An 18,632-nucleotide genomic window follows, 5' to 3' on the forward strand; every position below is an offset into this window, starting at 1 on the left:
AGAAATTCGACCCCTAAGGGTCAAAAAGGGTAAAATGTGTTTCCCCCATTGATTCCTATGCAGCTGCCAGGCTGCTGCCTCCTTGCACCCCCCACTCTCTGATTTAGGGTTGCCAAATCGAAAAAGCTTACCGGCGGGGGAGCATCCTGTAGCTCCGGAAGCCAGCCGGGGATGCGCGTGCACCCGGAGCATCACCGGAAGTGACGTCACACGCTGGGGCGGGGCCACGCCATTTGAGGGGAAAACTCTTTGTTTTCCCCTCAAATAGAGTCGCCCTGCCCCCAGTGTGCAACATCACTTCCGGGTGACACACACACAGGGGTGGGGTTTCCCCCGGGCCCCAATGCTGCAGGAGCGGGAATCGGGGCTTGAAACCGGGGGGAATTCCGCCCCCCCGGGGGGATTTGGGAACCCTACTCTGATTGGTCAGCTGCAGAGCTCAGTGTTCTGAGGTAAAAAAAAACAGTTACAGGGGACTATAGAGAGCTAATGACAGTTGAGGAAATCAGGCAGTTGACAGCTGAGGAGTGGCCAACAACCACCTGTGAGGTGAAGTAAAGCTGTTGGCCCAGCCTCCCTATGGCTTTAAACATGCTCCCCCCTCCTACACCTGACAGGCAGTTGTCTGTCAGGTGCAGCAGCAGTTGCAGAGTGCTTAAAAACATGAGGGAGCCCGCTCCAGCAGTCTACAGAGAGGTCCTTCAGTAGAGAGGAAAAAGTATGTGTGTCTCACTTCATTTTTTACACTACTGTCTTCTCCACTAGAATTCCTACACAAATGTTACATTTCAAACTTTACATCTTCAGTATTATAAGTGGATTTATGGAAGTTAAATACCATAGCGAAGCACGGGTATCAGGTTAGTGCTAAATAATCAAAGCTAACACTAGAGCAGAGGTCAAACCGGGCTACTGTTATCAAGGAAATGAAGCATGCACGAATAAGGACGTTTCTTCAGGCTTCCTTCCACTCTAGTGCAGAGTTTGCAGGGATATTACATTAGTTTTGCACCAGGCCATAGAGAATAAGGTCGGAATCTCTGCTTACCTCCTTTACCTCTTCCAAAACTTGATTTGCACACTCAGTTTACTTAAAGTTTCTGAACTCTTTTTTTTAAAACCCTAACATCAGTCCTGCCAACCTAGCAGTTTGAAAGCAAGAAATTGCAAGTAGATAAATAGGTACCACTTCAGTGGGAAGGTAACAGCATTCCGTGCGCCTTGGTGTTTAGTCATGGCGGCCACATGACCACGGAAACGTCTTTGGACAGCGCTGGCTCTTCGGCTTTGAAACAAAGATGAGCACCGCAACCCTAGAGTCGGATTCGACTGGCTTTCAAGCAAGGGAACCTTTACCTTTTTTAACATCAGTTTGGTTGGAGATCCTGGAAGTTTTTTGTTAACTTCTGGGCGTGGAGGAGAGGTATTTGTGAATTTCCTGCATTGTGCAGGGGGTTAGACTAGATGGCCATGGAGATCCCTTCCAACTCTATGATTCTATCATTCAATCACAGTGAAAACCTCTACTTTGACCTACTCATTTGTCGATCACACTCTGTGTAATACCAATTAAAATGTATGCAATTTGGGGCAAACAGGCTTTATTTCACAATTTTATAAAGAGCCTGACAACATATTAAAATTCAATTCAAAATGGATGAGATGCTGATTTTATATATATACACAAATGATTTAGACTTCCTTGTGGAGAACTCGTGTCCTCCCATAACTAAGCAACAACCACCTGAATTCAGAAAAGGTCTATCTCAGAATACAAAAGATGCATACTAGAGTGTTTCAGGAACTTACCTGGGCTGCCTGAAATACCACTTAATGATCAGTTCTGAAGCAAATGAGATTTAAACAACCCTTCTAGACAGGATTGTAATCTTGAACTTTACTATCCCAAATTTTTGGACTTACAGGCTACAGGTCTACAAGGGATCCAATTCTCTTTGCTACCCACCTCTCACTGCTCAAACACTATATGATCAGTAAAATGTAATCTTCCAGTGAAAAATTAGCAAGGCAAAGACCAAGGGCAGGCTTCTATGCATGGAATGCACAGACAAATGTAGAAGCTGCACACTAGAAGTGATGCAACAGGGGTACTCAAACACCACCTGCTGGTTCAGCTCATATCTTGTTTGCCAGGTCTGAACAGGATTACGATTTTTCAATGGACTGTTCATCTTTTCATTGACCCATTCATGGCTGTTTAGCAGGTTGCTTCATCATGTTCCTTTCTAATAGTACAGTATAATGCAATTGGCTCTTTATGCAAAGCCCAATTCTTCCTGTCCCAGCTGTGCTACTGCTCCACTCAGCAGATAATTGTTTAAACAGCAGTTAAAACAGTAACAATTATATAAATAAGTCATAAATAAACATCATGTTAAAAAACGTACCATTCAATTTTTTTTGTCTAAGTAGTCCTTTGTGTTGTTAATGGTTATCAATCTGCATTATCGTCACACATGCAATTTTGAAAAAAAAAAAAAAGACCTGTTGCAGACTTGTTTAGCAGGCATTCAAGTTGCTTGGTGCCAGACCAAAAAGAACTGATAATTGGCTCTCATCTGATCATCCTAGTTGAACACAGTAAGTTTGTGTTCGTGGCAAGCCTCCCTGTTAGGGTTGTTGTGAGGATAAAATAGGAATGGAAGGACTATTGACATCACTGAGATCCTTGGAGGTAAGGAAGTATAAAATAGAGATTGATAATACAGATGGCATATCTCTTCAAAATGTTTCAGGGATTAGCTGTGACAGGGTTGGTATATTCCAGATGGACTCCAGGTTCATGTGGTTAAAACTAAACAGCAATGAATCCATGTGGTCAATATTTCCAGGGCAGATCTGCACAATCCATTTTATGAGAATATGCTGCACATTCATTGCATATATGCCCCAACAGCCCATACATGTCTAATTCTTCAGCCTGTGCTCCTCTCCCACCCATCTAAACTGGAGAGTGATGCAACGTACCATCATAGCCTATGTGTGACTCTTAATGGCCAAAGTACAATGCAATCACACCATTATTCCAAATTACCTTGCATATACTTTTCCTAAGAACACTTGCTGCAGTTCTGTATTAGCACTGAAGCAAGAACATGCTGAAATTCGGGGGGGGGGGAGTCAAACTCTGCCATGCCTTTGCCAAAGCCTTTACAAATTAACTCTAGAGGAAGTTTTTATGTTTGACAAATGTATGTAAAATTATACATTTAAATCATGAAATCTTAGAATATATGTCTTTCAAATATTCCTTAACCATTCTGGTGCAATACCATAATCATTATTTTGATGTTTCAACTTTTCACACCCAAATATCCCTATTTTTGTGTCACAACTATTATCAAAAAAACCATAGCAATGAGACTCAGTACTACAAAACCCAGGATGCAGTGTAAACGTGAGCAAAAACATTTGTGAAGCGGAGTATCTGAACACTTTACTAAAGAACGTATCTATTTTGCCTTTAAAGGATCTGGGGGTTTCATTCTATATGTATTTTGTGGTCACACTGCATTCTGGATTTTGTAGCTGCTGCTTTGTATGTGTTTTGCACACAGTGAAATAGCACAAGTGTATTAATGACCAACTTGAAATGCATGGACCTGAAGCTGGCAGACAAGCTTTCTACAAAGGAAATAAAAAATCTTCCATATGACTTGGATGAGTTATTCTAATGAAGTCTTGATAGTCAAATATAGACAACATGCATGTCTTCTCTAGAAACAAAGCCCAGTGATTTGATCCAGTCCAAGATCCTCACTGTGATAAAAGAGCTATTCCGAATGTTTGATGTGCAATAACATTCCCTGCTAAAAATCTGTAGGGAAGCTTGGGAAACACCTGCTTAAATTATACTTGGCTTCAGCTAGTAATATTAATTCCTCATTTTCCTGAGCATTAAATTTGCCTAAATTGCTTTAAATGTTATTTTAACCTTTCCAAATGAAAGCATAAAGTAATAGAACATTTCTACAACCTGCCAGATTGTAACTACACACCACTCAGAAATAAAATAAGAGCTCAGTGTTTAAATCCAATATATCCACTTCCATTTGGCCCTGCAAATAAACAGGGGTTTCCCCCCTCCTATGTACATTTCCTCTAACGGGTAAATAATAAGTCCTCATTGTTTGGCGAAATGAAAAGCTGACAGTAATTCTGAATAAAGAAACTATCCCCTAAGTAATATATGGAAATACTGAACAGACTAGAATGGGGAAAACAGATTATTTAAAGCTGATTTAGACTAGTTCAAATGAAGAACAATAATCGCTTAAAACGTCCTAAAATAGCAGAGATCCATGCAGAAGGCTGCTTCTAAACTTTATATAGAACTAGCATTAAAGGCAATGCTGTCAAGTGCCATTGTGTTCAATGGGATTCTCTCTCAGATAAGTACCCATAACACTATAGCCCTGCCAGCCCCAGACAAACCTCTTTTACCCAGCCCGTTGTTAGGGTATCAGGATATGTTCATTTGCCATCTTGTATTAGGCCTGGGAAGACAACATTCTCATTTTTAGCAGCACTGATAGCTGGAAACCACTATAATACCCTTGTCAGCCCCTTAGTGCTTAGTTTCCCCACACTAAATAGACCAAGACCTTCCTTGTCCTCCATGTCTTCCATAATGTTAAAGGTTGTTTTTTTTTTTTAAGATGCATGTACAGGCAAAGATTTCTTTCAAGTTCTCATTTTCGCAGCTTACTTTGCCAAAGAATCAAGCTGATGGTCTGTTTTGAAAGTCACTTCTCTCATCAGCAGTTGAAGTCAGGAGCGGATTGGCCATTGGCTTTAGTGGGGAAAATCCCAGTGGGTTGTTGCCCTAAGCTCCACCCACCCCTATGGTAGAGCTGGCCAGGAGGAGTACAGGTGCTGCTGGAATAAGGGGAAGCCAGAAGTCACTGTGCCCATGATCCTCCACAGAGGTGCCCAGCTTCACCCTTTGTCAGCAGTGCCCATAATCATCTCCATGATACATAAGCCAGCAAGGAAAAGGATGGGCACTGCAACACCTGGCTTCACCCAGTGATGGCTGAAGTCTGCTGAGTCTGGAGAGGAGAAGCATAGCCGTGCTGGCCTTAAACCTGCTGGCTCATGCAAGATGCAGCCAGCAAGGAGGATTGCCAAGGGTGTAGACTTTCCAATTTCCCGGGGGGGGGGGGCTGGGGCTGGGCCAGAGGCATTGCTTTGCTAGGAGCAAGGGTGGCTCCCGGGGGAGGCTGAGCACCTTCCTGAAAATTTCGGCGGGGGCTGACGCCCCACCGCCCCCACGAAGATTACGCCTATGGCTGTGGCACCTCCTTTCTCTCCAGCTTCCAGGACAGTAGTTCATCTGGTGGGGGGGTACGGCAGTAGGAGAGGCGGGGCCCTTTCTCAGGGTCACGAACGTTTCCCAGTCCATCCAGCTTGCCGTTCCTGTACCAAAAACATCAGAGAAAGTGTGGGGACATGCCTATCAAACATCTTGGAATCACAGCTTCTCAGCTTAATTGACTACAACTTAGTACCGCCATTGTGCATTGTGGAGTCCATTTGGACTAGAGTCCAAATATGGGCTTAGATTCCCTCATGAATTCTTGGGGAGATGGGAACCTGAGAAGTGCATTTTGGACTGCAATGGGCCGGGAGGCAAGAAATGTTCTACTTCGCAGGTGGAAGTCTTTCCACCAGCAGAAACACTGCATTGGAGTGAAGACTAGAGTTCTGCACTCTCCGTCTTTCATTTGCACATTTTTAGGATTATGCCCTCCATTAATTAAAAAAAACCCAAAGCTCAGAGCAACTTTCTACTCCACTATGAGCAACTGTGTTCCCTTTTCTTGTGCACTCTGATTTCAGCGAGTGACTGTTTTATGTCCTTTTATAGTGAAGCCCAGAAGCCAATACTTTTACATAATGTTCAATTTTCCTTTTAGATAAAATGAAACAAAATGCAGCAAAATGAAACAAAATACACACACACACACACAAACTGGCAGGTCATTGAGCGTCTCTGATTACAGGATGGATCTACACTAAAGGAACTCTCAGTGGAACAAGGAATCCATTTCTTCTGGAATGCCATACACTGTCTTTCTTACATTCATGGAAAGTTACTAGCATAAGCATAAGCAAGGGTAAGAAAACCTTGGAGCTACTAATGGATTCTGGCAATATCATTCAAAGAGATGGCAGCCCACCGGAGAGTGCCACTAGCAAACACATTGCAGCTAGTCATGGAGATTAAAAATTAACACCTTCAAAGGATTACTGTAACTGCAGCTCTGATACTTTTTTTAAAAGAAACATTCTAATTAAAATAAGAAAGAGGAGTGTCCATTCCTCAGGGCATCTCTCGCTGCCATTTATTTTATAATGGCTTATCAAAGTAAATGACAAGGTATTTGCATTTCTGAATTCCACTCTCATTAATATAATTAATACAGTGTGCATGTTGTCACACTCTATTCACAGTGAGCTGGGGCAGAGGGGGGAAGACTGGCTGCCACTACAACAACCTAAAAAAATGATGATGCATGCAGTCCGAACCAGTGATGCCGCAGTCCTTGCAAACAGCGTGGTTGAAAACAGGACTGGCCTTATTTCCCCCCCCCCCATACAGATGCACCGATGCACCCCCATACAGATGCACTGATTTGTTTGCAGTTGATATTAGTAGTGTTTTGAATGTATTTGCCGCTGTGCGGTCCATGGCGTTCAAAATCACATAGGCGATAGCCATCATTGTCACATGCTCTGAGTTTACTGGATTGCTGTATTTGATGGGGATGACGGTCTTCCTGGCCTTCTTCTGATCCCATGTAGGAGGCTGAGAAAGCGACCATTCCCATTAACCCTGTTATGAGGTCATACTGGGAAACGATATGGAGCCTATCCCATTTAAAAAGCCTATCCCATTTAAATGGAACCTATCGCATATAAAAAGCGATTCTCAACATCAGATTACTCTCCACCCACAAGAAAAGGTAAGGTTTATAGACTGAGGAGAGGAAACTGGTAGAAAAGGGGGCAGAAACCTCAGTGTGAAAACACTGGGCAAGTCTTGTTTTTACCATCGTCAAAGTGTCTCATTCCCCCCCCCCCATGTAAGAATACCAGGTTTCCTATGCAATCTATCTAATGAAGTAAGCTTTGACTCATGAAAGCTTATACCCAGGAAAATGTGGTTGTTCCTTAAGGTGCTACTGGACCTTTTGGATAGTGCAGGCTGGCCTGATCTTGCCAGATAAATGGGTGGGGGGAGTAGGTCTTACCTGCCATGATCCAGATGGCCTGATTTCATCAGACCTCAGAAGCTAAGCAGGGTCAGCCCCGGCTGGAATTTGGATGGGAGACCTCCAAGGAGTACCAGGGTCATGCTGCAGAGGCAGGCAATGGCAAACCACCTCTCTCTCTCTCTTGCCTTGAAAACCCTATGGGGTCAGCGTAAGTCAGCTGTGACTTGACTGGGGGGGGGGGGGGGGCGGCCCTACAGACTAACACGGCTACCCACCCGAAAACAGGCAGTCTTCAGATGGAGAGTGTAACTAAGCCCACTGACATCAACCCACTGATAAGGGTGTAACTCTGCAGGCTGCAAGAACTCGAGTTATCTTCTGCTTTGTTATCAAATTAAGGTGGGAGAGCATTCCAGATGGCAGGAGAGGAAGCTTTCCGACTCTTCCCTCCTTAACACACCTTAAATCTGACCTTGAAAGAAGTACCCCTCAGGTAAGAGTTGATGGTTCAAGAGATTATTTGTGGCCCGGGCATGTTTGGCAGGGATAATTTATAGGCTTTCATATTTTTATGCTCCTGCAAGAATGCTAATTTTGCTATGGGGGACACTAACCATTTTAGCTGTCAGCTGAGATCAAGACTGCAGTGTGTGCATGTCAGAAGGATAATTAGGTTAAAAACAGTGAGTTTCTTCCAGAGGCTTAGGTACACAATATGCTTACACATACTTTACGGCCCTGTGTCATTCCATCATCAGTGGTGGAAATAAACTCACTTGCAGAACAAGACATATTTATGACCTGGCACCATTAAATAAAGGTCACTCTATATTCCTGCAGCAATATATATGTGTTTTCTGATATTACATAAATTATGCAAATTGTCATCAAGGGTGCAGACAGCCTGCTAGGAGATTCGTGTTTATACGGGGTGTCCTCAGGTCCCCAGGCAACCCACGCGAATACTTGGATATTTGTTTCAAATGGCAAAGAGGAATAAAAAAGACTTGGGGGAAAATGACTTTGGGACCAGAACGGCCGATGACAGAAGTTCATCATAAATTATACCAACAGGGTAGTTAGCTGCCTTGCACATCTTGGCTCAGCCTCCCTGGATTGCAAATACCACAGATTGGGTGCGTTCAGACGGGGCCTTTCTGCCGGCATAAACTGCACCGGTTGGAACCGGTGCAGTTTATGCCGGCAGAAACGCGATCACACGTTTTCCAGTAAGGCTGGCTGAGAGAGAGCTCAGAAACGTGCAAGTGGAAAAGCGGCTGGGAGAGGTTTGGCGTGTTGCTGGTGCTCCGACGGCAAAGAAGAGGCGACTGGTACCATAATCATTCTAAGAACTGGGCAGAGGGTCGTGTTAGAGACTATTCAGCTATGTGGATGAGCACAGATATTAGAAGATTTACGGCTGGATTAGAGGACTGGGCTAGAGGGGAGAGGACTCCTCCGGGAAGTTAAACTAAGCGTTGTTTTTTTCTTTCTTAACAAACGCTCGGGGCGAAGCTTCGCCCGAGCGCATATCACTTACTTTTTTTAAAAAAATGGCGGGGGAAAGCCGGAAGACTCAGGCTTCCGCTGGAAGTGTCTCTGCAACGTTGGAGAGCGATCAGACGCCGGGGTGCACCGTTTACAACTGTTGCACTCTGTTTACCACACTTCGGACCTAGTGGCAGCGTGCAACGGTTTAAAGCTCTTTACAACGGATAGAGAGGGAAGACAGATGTTCGCTGTGTGAACGCCGGTAAGTACACCGGTTGGAACCGTCACAGATTCCATTATAAACGCTGCATCTGAACGCACCCGATGTGTGTATGTAAAGTGCCGTCGAGTTGTACCCAATTTATGGTGGCCGCATAGGGTTTTCAAGGCAAGAGAGACTCAGAGGTGGTTTGCCATTGCCTGCCTCCAGATAGTGAACCTAGACTTCCTTGGTGGTCTCCCATCCAAACACTAACCAAGGCCTACCCTGCTTAGCTTCGGACATCTGATGAGATCAGGCTAGCCTGGGCCATCTGGATCAAGGCAGGTAAGACCTACTTTTTCCCCATTGTCTATCCATTGTCTTAGAAGGGAGTCCAAGAGTTTTCTAATCAAATTCTTGACCTCCTATAGTTAAAGCCCTCCCCGTCTAACAGTATAGCATAACAGGTAAGAGTGAGGTGTGGACAGAAAAAAAGGACTCTTTCCTAGCATTACTTTTTGTTTAACTATTTCATTGGGGGGGGGGAGAATCTAGACTGCACCAAGTACAAGCTCAAGGCAATTTATACCTGCCTATATAACTAATAAATTCAGATATCCTTATATATATACATCATGTAGGTCTTCTGTATTATGTATAATACTTACAATTTAAAAAAAATGGGGGGAAGGAAATCTTCTCTGTGGGAAGAACCCTCCCATGGTAGCATCACTCCAGTCTGCAGAAAGGTAGCACAGTTTCTCCAGCTGATAATGCACAAATGTAGAATCGGCCCATAGGATGTGAAGTCAAGGACTGCTGTTTCCTTCCTGAGCAGCCCCAAGGGATCTCAACATTATGCAGTACACCTAAGTAAGAATTATTCATGGTTTTGCACGATTTCATACAGTTCCAGACGCACCATATGAGACTGATTTACAAATCCAGTCAAGAAAAGAAACACTCATAGGAAAATTCATGTTTGCTGAGGAACTTTTTACTTTGCTTTCAGAACTATAGCTGGGATCCCACCTAAAATTATGCAGACAGGAGAGGGGATAATTTTCGCTTATTCCCCTCTCCTGTGGCTAGGGTGGCCAACTGCATGCTGGGAAATTTCTAGAGATGGGAGGGCTAGAGCTGGGGAGAGGAGGGACCTCATTGGCTATAATGCCACCCTGCAAAGCAGCCATTTTATCTGGGGGAACTAATCTGTGTCACCTGGGGATCCATTGTTAGTCTGAGAGGTCTCCAGACCCCATCTGGAGGTTGGCAAGCCTACCAGTGGCAGACCCTCAAGCTATTCCTGGGGATCTCCCATCCCCCCGGGGGCAGCATTTTAGGGGCATTTTAGACTGGTGCAGGAGGCAGAGAAGTTATGCTTGGTGGGCAGACATCCCTCCATCGGCAGAAATTTTAGGTTGAATCCAAGTAGGGCTGCCAACCTCCAGGTGGTAGCTGGAGATCTCCCACTATCACAACTAATCTCCAAGTGACAGAGATTGGTTCCACTGGAGAAAAACGGCCTCTTTGAAAGGTAGACTTTGTGGCATTATATCCAATTGAAGTACATTCCCTTCCCAAACCCCGCACTCCTCAGGTTCCACCCCCCCCCCCAAATCTCCATGTACTTTCCAACCTGGAGCTGGCAACCCTAAATCCATCGGCCCAACAGCTTCCCAACAAATTTTAATTGGGGAAAAAGTCAAAATAGAAGCGATTTGGAATCAACACAGTTTAAACTTTTCTCCAGCAGTGCTTGGCTCATGCTAAATTTGCTTCCAAAAAGCAGAATTAAGTGCACTGTTTCCCTTTGAGTTACCAAAGGGGGGGGGGGGAACCTGTAGGCCGACAGCATACTATATATAAATATAAATCCAGCCACCATTATGGCAAGTCTGAGCTAGTCAGAAATTCACACTCCCTTTCTTTTCAGTCCTCCTAACTAATTGCATGACTGGAGAGACATCCTTAAGGAACCCGAAAACAGACTCGGTTTTTCACCCTACACCCTTGGTAATTATTTCTAAACATAAACATTAGATTAGTGTGAAAATAGCTAAATAACACCAAACCACCCAAGCTGCAAATCAAATCAAACTGCTTGTCCCCATGAAAAGGGGGAAGGAATAAGTACAGGAGCTGCCATGTCGCTACCTCAAGAAAAGCAAGGAACAGATGAAATTTTTCACTGGAGCAGCAGAGCTGTCACATTGTGGTGGCAAACTTTCAGGCTGTATGGGAACTTTTCCTGCTTGCACAATTTAAAAAAAAAAAAACATTCCCCAATTAACCTTGAAACCCATTTTTTAAGCACTGTTGTAAAAAATTTGAAATTTCTCAAGAGCATTCAGAAGGAACGTTCCACTAAACGACAAGTGGAAAGGCCCCTACCTAGGGATGCCAGCCTCTAAGTGGAACCTGGGGATCCCCCCAGAATTACAGTTTATCTTCAGATTATAGAGATCAGTTCCCCTGGAGAAAATAGATGCACTGATCTCCCTGTCCTCCTCAAACTCCATCCCCAAATCCCTAGGAGTTTCTCAACCCAGATCTGGCAACTGTACACCTCCCATCCCCTGCCGGTGGCCAACCCTAAACCTAGTAGAGTCTCTCACTTAACTTGAAATAATATCTCCCATCCTTCCCAGCCATCATTTCCAGACAGGGATTATAGAACATGTAGTTTTTCTCTCTCCTCCCATTCAGTTACATCCCACAATTTCTAGCCTCTCCTGTTCTCAGTTACCCCCACTACTCTCAGGAAGATTAGTCTGCAGTGAGGCTGGTGGGCAAGCCCCCTTTCCAGCTAGAACCAAATTCATGGGGATCGAAGTCTGAGTCCAAATGGGGAATGGAGTCTCAAGCTAGAAGAATTCGTATTGAGAGCAGTCCTGACGGAAAATTCATCAGCATCACTACTCAAAAGCTAGCTTGCCTAGACACAGGCCAGCTTCAGCCCAGCTTTGACAACAACAGTTTTATACAGCATTCTGAAACTGACTTAAAACTCTGAAGTGACTGACGAAATGCATTTTAACTGCAGAATGCAGTGTGGTTGAGGCTGACTACATGGGGATTAATTACAGAGTCTGTGGAAAACTCTTCTTCCTTATTCACATTCCCAACGTTCCCTTATTTCAGCCCACCGCTTATTCATTTTCCCATAGAAACAGTTTCTCATTTTTTCACAGTCAGCTGCTGATTGAACCACCTGGGAGTTTGTGTGACAGGAGAGGCCTCGATGCGATTGCTGGCAACGGCCGAAAAAGAAGGGGGGAAAGCCCTTGTTGAATGAGCAAACTGGGAGACTGAGCATGCGCTCAATGGTAATGACACCGAGGTGCTTAGAGCTCCTGCCAAAATCCATCTCTTGAAGCACAGCCACAGTCTGCTGGGAGAGGCAGGGTTAGTAAAACAAAAAAGGAAACATTTGCAGAACCTGGAACCAAAAAAAAAAAAAAGCCACAAAAATCCAAGTTGTCTCAGGTTTTCTTTGCAAGGTTTAGCTATCAAATAACTAAGTGGCTTTCTCAGCACTGGGAAGCTCTTCTAATTTGGATAAAGGGCAACAATTGTATGCAGATGTCACACAGGAAACAGCATGAAATAGATTGGGGGTTAGCTTCAGAACTCGCATACAAAACAAGGACAATGTTTATTCGATATAGCCTTTTGCCGGCAACTTCTGGTCTCACTTTCATTTGCCCTAGAAAAGGTTTGTTTGTTGAGCTGAGTCTCATATTATTATGTTTCTTTGCTGTTCTGTCCACAGACTCTCTTTCATCTTTCCAAGAAAAGCAACTGGCTCTTCAGTATTCTTGGCCAGTCTGGGCTGCAATGCTACAAGCAAAATGGTCCGTCTGATAGTCTGTTGGCACACATGCGCTGAGTAGATATACACCACCTTCAATACACAGCAAAGCAATCATTTGACAGCACCAAGCTCACTCATCGACAAGCTCACCTATCGATATTTGCTGCACTGCTGCATAGCTGCCAGAAATGGCTGAGTGGTGAAACAATAAATGAAGTCTGACCTGCACACCAGGCACATGGTTAAAGACTCATATAATGAGTCATACATGGAAACATTCAAGCCACAGCAATATGGCTCGTTGAACTGGTCCTGAGCAGTGTTCCCTCTAAGCTGAGTTAGTGTGAGCTAGCTCACAGTTTTTTAGCCTCCGGCTCACACATTTTTGTCTTAGCTCAGGAAGGATGGCTCCAGAGCACACTAATTTATGCAGTTACCCAATCACTCGCTCACAACTTTAATGCCAGTAGCTCACAAAGTAGAATTTTGGCTCACAAGACTCCACAGCTTAGAGGGAGCATTGGTCCTGAGTCTCTGTTTGATGCCAGTTTGGTGTAGTGGTTAAGTGCGTGGACTCTAATCTGGGAGAACTGGCAGTCCAACTTCTCACAGTTCCAGGTAACATACTGTTTGGGGAGGGGCTGTGGCTTAGTGGAAGAGCATCTGTTTAACATGCAGAAGGTCCCAGTTTCAATCCAGTTAAAAGGATCAGTTTGTAGGTGATGCGAAAGGCCTCAGCCTGAGACCCTGGAGAGCCATTGCCAGCCTGAGTAGACAATACTAATTTTCAGGGCCGGCTCACCCGCTAGGTGAACTAGGCATTCGCCTAGAGCGCTGGGCCCTGGATGGGGCAGCGGGCCGCCAATCTCTCGCCCCCCACCAAAAGCCTGTGCGCCATTGCAGAGGAATCCCCCTGCACCTGCACGCCCCCTCCCTTCCTGGATGTGCTCCAGCACCCGTCCCCCATCGGAACCAACCAGGGGCCACGCTCACTCTCCCTCCCTTTCCTCCGCTGCTGTGTGCTGTGCCAGGGTGAGTGCGCATGTGCGCCAGAGCGAGCCAGCAAGTGAGAGCCACCTGCCTGTACCAACCAGCCAAACTTGAGCTTCGCGAGCCGGTGGTGGTCGTGTGGCCTCCCTGCTCCCTATTGAATTTTTAGCAGAGGGAGGGAGGGAGGGTGGGAGGCGCCTGTGTTTCTGCCTCCTCCTTCTCCTCCTCCTGGGGGTGGCAGCAAATTTCCAGAATTTTGAAACTCAAAAACAGGCTAAGAAGAGATTTGAGAGGAGGGGGATCTGCATTTTTACTGCATCTAAATATAGGGATATGTATTTCTGTAGAGTGAAGGAAAATGTACTTTTAGAATCCAGACTTTCAGAATGGAGTATGACAGTTGTTTCAGAATTCTCTCTGACCGATTTCACACAAGAGCTGTGCCACGGTCGCGCCTCCCTTTGCCCCACTTCTATTGGCCAATTTCCCACTCAAAGCCGCACAGCTGATTTTCCCCGCAGTTTCGTGATCCTGTTTTTTGAGGATCACAAAACCGCGGGAAAAATTGGATGAAGCCGCTCGTCAAAACACAGCCACGCGGCTTCAAGTGGGAAATTGATCAATAGAAGTTAAGCAAAGGGAGGCGCAACCGCAGCGCAGCTCTTGTATGAAATCGGTCTCTCTATCACCAAGGAGTTATTTATTACATTACAAAGTAATATATCTGGGAATGGGTTAAAAGACTTTGATCAACTTCTCCACAGCTCAGAGTTCACAACTTAGAAATGACCTTTTTGTGCCCTACTTATTAGATGTACCTGGAGTTGTTGGCTTTTCTCATGCGCTACCGACTACTACAATTAAGTCTGTTTTAGAAATGTAACAAAAAAATGTGAAGATGTTCACAGTTCAGGACATCCAGTGGAAGATTTCCATCCATGCATTTCCACTTGCATAAGACATTGTGTTAGTGCCAGCTATAGGTTTGTATTTCAGTATATCTTGCACTCTTATTTGTGCAAGCAAAATTGCTCTAAGTGACCTTGTGTTTCCATTTACTCACCACTGGATCCAATCAATTACCATTGCCATTATTTGAAACGGAACATGATTGTTCCTGTAATGACGGTGGGGGGGGGATAGACATGGCAGCTGTGGTTACATGGGTACTGGGGTCAGGATGAGCCACAGTAGTGGCTGGTAGCATCAAAACAAGGCCAGCTTCGTATCCCTAAATGCACCTCTTCTGTTACAAAGGTAGTCATTTTGCCATTGTAGCCTCCTTGTTTCCTTCTACAAATATTGAAGAAATTCAGTTACATAGAAATTAAGCTAATCACTATATCCAGCAATATCTTGAATTGATAAAACGGTTGGTTTCCCATAGAGATAAGGACAATTGCACTCTTGTTTTAACTGAATAAAATATAAGAAAAATAAAATAAAGGGACTCCCATTTATTTCTGCCTCTTTTTCTCTCGAAGAAAATGGGAGTATGGAACAGGAAGCAGCTCTAATTAAGAGGCGGTGAAAAGCACATTGTTTTTGTGCCATTCTTGTTCCATCCAAGTCAACACAAGAGAACAAAACTCCTTAGAAATGTAATTAACAAGTTCTAGAACCAGCCTTTTAACAGCAATAAGTTTCAAAAATAAACCTCCTCCAGTAATTACAGAGTTCAGTTCTAGTCATCAAGGCTGTGAGAAGAGAAACACAGAAGAAAGTGTTGTAAAAAAAAGTTTCATTCACTGAAAACCAGAGTCCTTGATGCTCCTCTATCAGATGCCGCCACAGCAGTTGTCGCTCTCACACAATGCCTTTCCACATGACTCTGGTAATCTAAGCAGAAAAGAACCTTGTGGGTGGAGCCAGTAGGATGGCTCCTTCCCAAGCAAATATTGTCCAGCTGCCAGATCACACAAAAAAATTCTGGTCTTAATATACCCCTATGTCAGGCTCTGTTCCTAGATGTCAGCCAGGCTCTGTTCCTAGATGTCTGCAATTTATACAGGCAATGGGGCACAAGCTGATCCTGTGTCTTCTTCCACTATGAAGTTTGAATGCCAACCAGATACTGAATTCCTGTGCTACAGTACCAATCTGTTGATTCTTTCATGGTGGTGGATTCCATGAACAAGACCTGCTTCCACACAGACCTAGGCACGTATGCCTTGCTTCTTATTAAGACCTATAAAATTTAGTGTTTACCTTCACTCCACACTGGATTTAGTAACTACATATGTGGTCAATGTGTAAACCAGTTCCAAGACACAGGATTTGACCATAAACCTGTAGGAATGACTAATCCCCTTAAAGCAATGAACACATAAAGCTGCCTTATATTAAGTCAGACCACTGAGTCTATTGGGATATACCTAGTGCACCTAGTTGAAGAAGATCAGAAGAATGGCCTATAGGGGACAGCTGAAGGACGGCTAGTTAGCATAGCTAGATTAGGGACTTCCCACAATTTCAAATTATGTCCTTCCTGTCTCCTGATTGGCTCTTTGGAGACTTCCTGCTCCAACTGAGCCCTCCCTCATCGTTCCTGTCTCTCACAGTAGTTAGTCAAGCCTCTCTCCCTCTCCTCTGTTCTATCAGAGTTTATTTCTTCTTTAATAAACCAAGTTATTTTCTTTAAACAGTTGGTGCAGCATTCCTCTGCATGTTAAAACTCTGCCAACAGAGTCAAGGTCAGTTTTACCTTACTGTGGTTGGCAGTGGTTTTCCGGGGGCTCACGTGGAGGTCTGTCTAATCACTTACTTCCTGATGCTATGAACTGGAAATAAAACCTGGGACCTTCTACACCAGCCAAATACTCTATCACTGAGACATGCTCCCACACTGGGATATTTTACTTTCTATCCAGAGAATGCATTTATCTTTAGCATACATCGATATCTATGTACGTACACAGCCATACATTTTATTTGATGAGCTAAGTTACTTTTGCTCGAGACTAAAAAAAGGTGTTGTTTCAAAACATTTTTGAAGATGTCTAATAGCTGTTACTGAGTTTATAGCCTTACACGGAAAAAAAATCTATACAGCAAAGCTGTGCCAAATCTCAGGGACACTTTTCCCACTTCCCATAATGCAAGGTGGATTAGCCTGCGCTATGGGATAAACTGTAAATCGTTTGGGTCCCCTCCAATCCTTGTAATGAAAATCTGAACATTGTGCCAAGCTGGAAGAATAACTGCCTATAGATCCCAGTCCTTTCAACTAACCTTGGCTGCATTTCAGGACATTCTTAGGCAAATTTCAAGCAAAACTTCATGGTTTTAGGTGGAAGCATTCCAGAAAGCAAATGCTTTTATATCTTAAAAAAACAAAAAAACAAAATCAATATTTATTAGCTACGGCTGAGTTTGGGGACCAATCTGAGCTTTAAACCTCCAAACAAAACTCCAGGAAGCATCCGATTTAGCTTTTGCAGAGTCTTATGCAAATTTCAACACCTGGAACTTCTGGCAGCCTTCTGGAGCTCACATAGTACATCTTTAAAATGCATTTGGCAAATAGGCTGGGTCAAATGTGCTTTCTATTTACTCAAACAATTCCACTCATTGGAGATGTCCAAGTATAACAAACAATAACTTTGCATGAAAGAAGGGCTGTTCAGTAAGTTGTGAGCCTGACAATATCAAATCACTCTGGGGCTTGAGCATGACATTAGACTCCATCCAGGTTTTGCCACTGACAAGAAGAGTAATGAAGAATCCAAGCCTAGTGATCTTTGGTACCTAGCAGGGATGACACAAGGCATTCTGGCATCCTGAATAGAAAATACAACCTTCTACCCTTGGTGGAACTCAGATCTGCAACCTGAGGTAGCCATCTTATTGTACCTTATGGTAGACTTAGGCTGTTTCCACATGGATGTTTGCTCTGCCTTTGCTTCTTTACATCAGTGGTATTTTGGGGGCCATCAATATGATGTAATTCTCTATTTGTCTCACTTCTACATTTCTCCCCAACATGCTGTGATCTTATCTGAACCTTGTTTGGTGTGATCATAAATGCAGTCAAAGGGTTTTTGGACACTGTGTGGATGGGAAGATATGAATTTCTGAAGGTCCTTCCCATATCTGCACCATTTTCCTTGCCTCAGCCCTAATGGCTACCATTCCTTCCCCAGCACACACATAAATAAATCTGAAATAGCAATATCACAATAGCATTATAATGTTACCAACAATCTCCTTGAACTAGCTTTGCATTAAAACAAAAGGCCTCCAATCCCTTTCTTGCAGAGTTATAGGGAAAAATATGTAGGCTGCCTGTCTACTACTTGATGTTCTTCATACCCAGTACTGCAAGTTTTAGCCATTACATTACAGATTCCATGAAGACAGTCAAGATGTTTTAATGCTAGAGACAAAATCCAAATTGTGTCGTTCACATTGTAAAGATGGTTTTATAAGAGAATTTTGCTCTGCTGGACCTCCCAGTGACTTGGGTACTAAGTACTCCAGATATTGTACTATTCATTTGAATGCATTTGAATCTGTTCATTGAGTTTCACCAGCTTTTCTGCTGGTTAAAAAAAGGGCAAGGGGCTCCCCTTTGGCCAAGTGAAAAGGCTACGCTGGATAATCAGGTGATAATGAGTGAAAAAGCTCCCTGGATCCAATTTATTACCTGTATATGGAGAGCCAGTTTGGTGTTGTGGTTAGGAGCACGGACTCTAATCTGGGAGAACTGGGTTTGATTCCCCACTCCTTTACATGCAGCTACTAGTGTGACCTTGGGTCAGTCACAAGTTCTGTCAGAACTGTTCTCTCAAGGACAGTTCTCAGGAGAGCTCTTTCGGCCTCACCTACCTCATAGGGTGTCTGTTGTGGGGAGGGGAAGGGAAAGGAGATTGTAAACCACTCTGATACTCCT

Source organism: Gekko japonicus, unplaced genomic scaffold, assembly GCF_001447785.1.
Source record: "Gekko japonicus isolate JY-2015 unplaced genomic scaffold, Gekko_japonicus_V1.1 scaffold532, whole genome shotgun sequence".
NCBI classification, from domain to species: Eukaryota; Metazoa; Chordata; class Lepidosauria; order Squamata; family Gekkonidae; genus Gekko; species Gekko japonicus.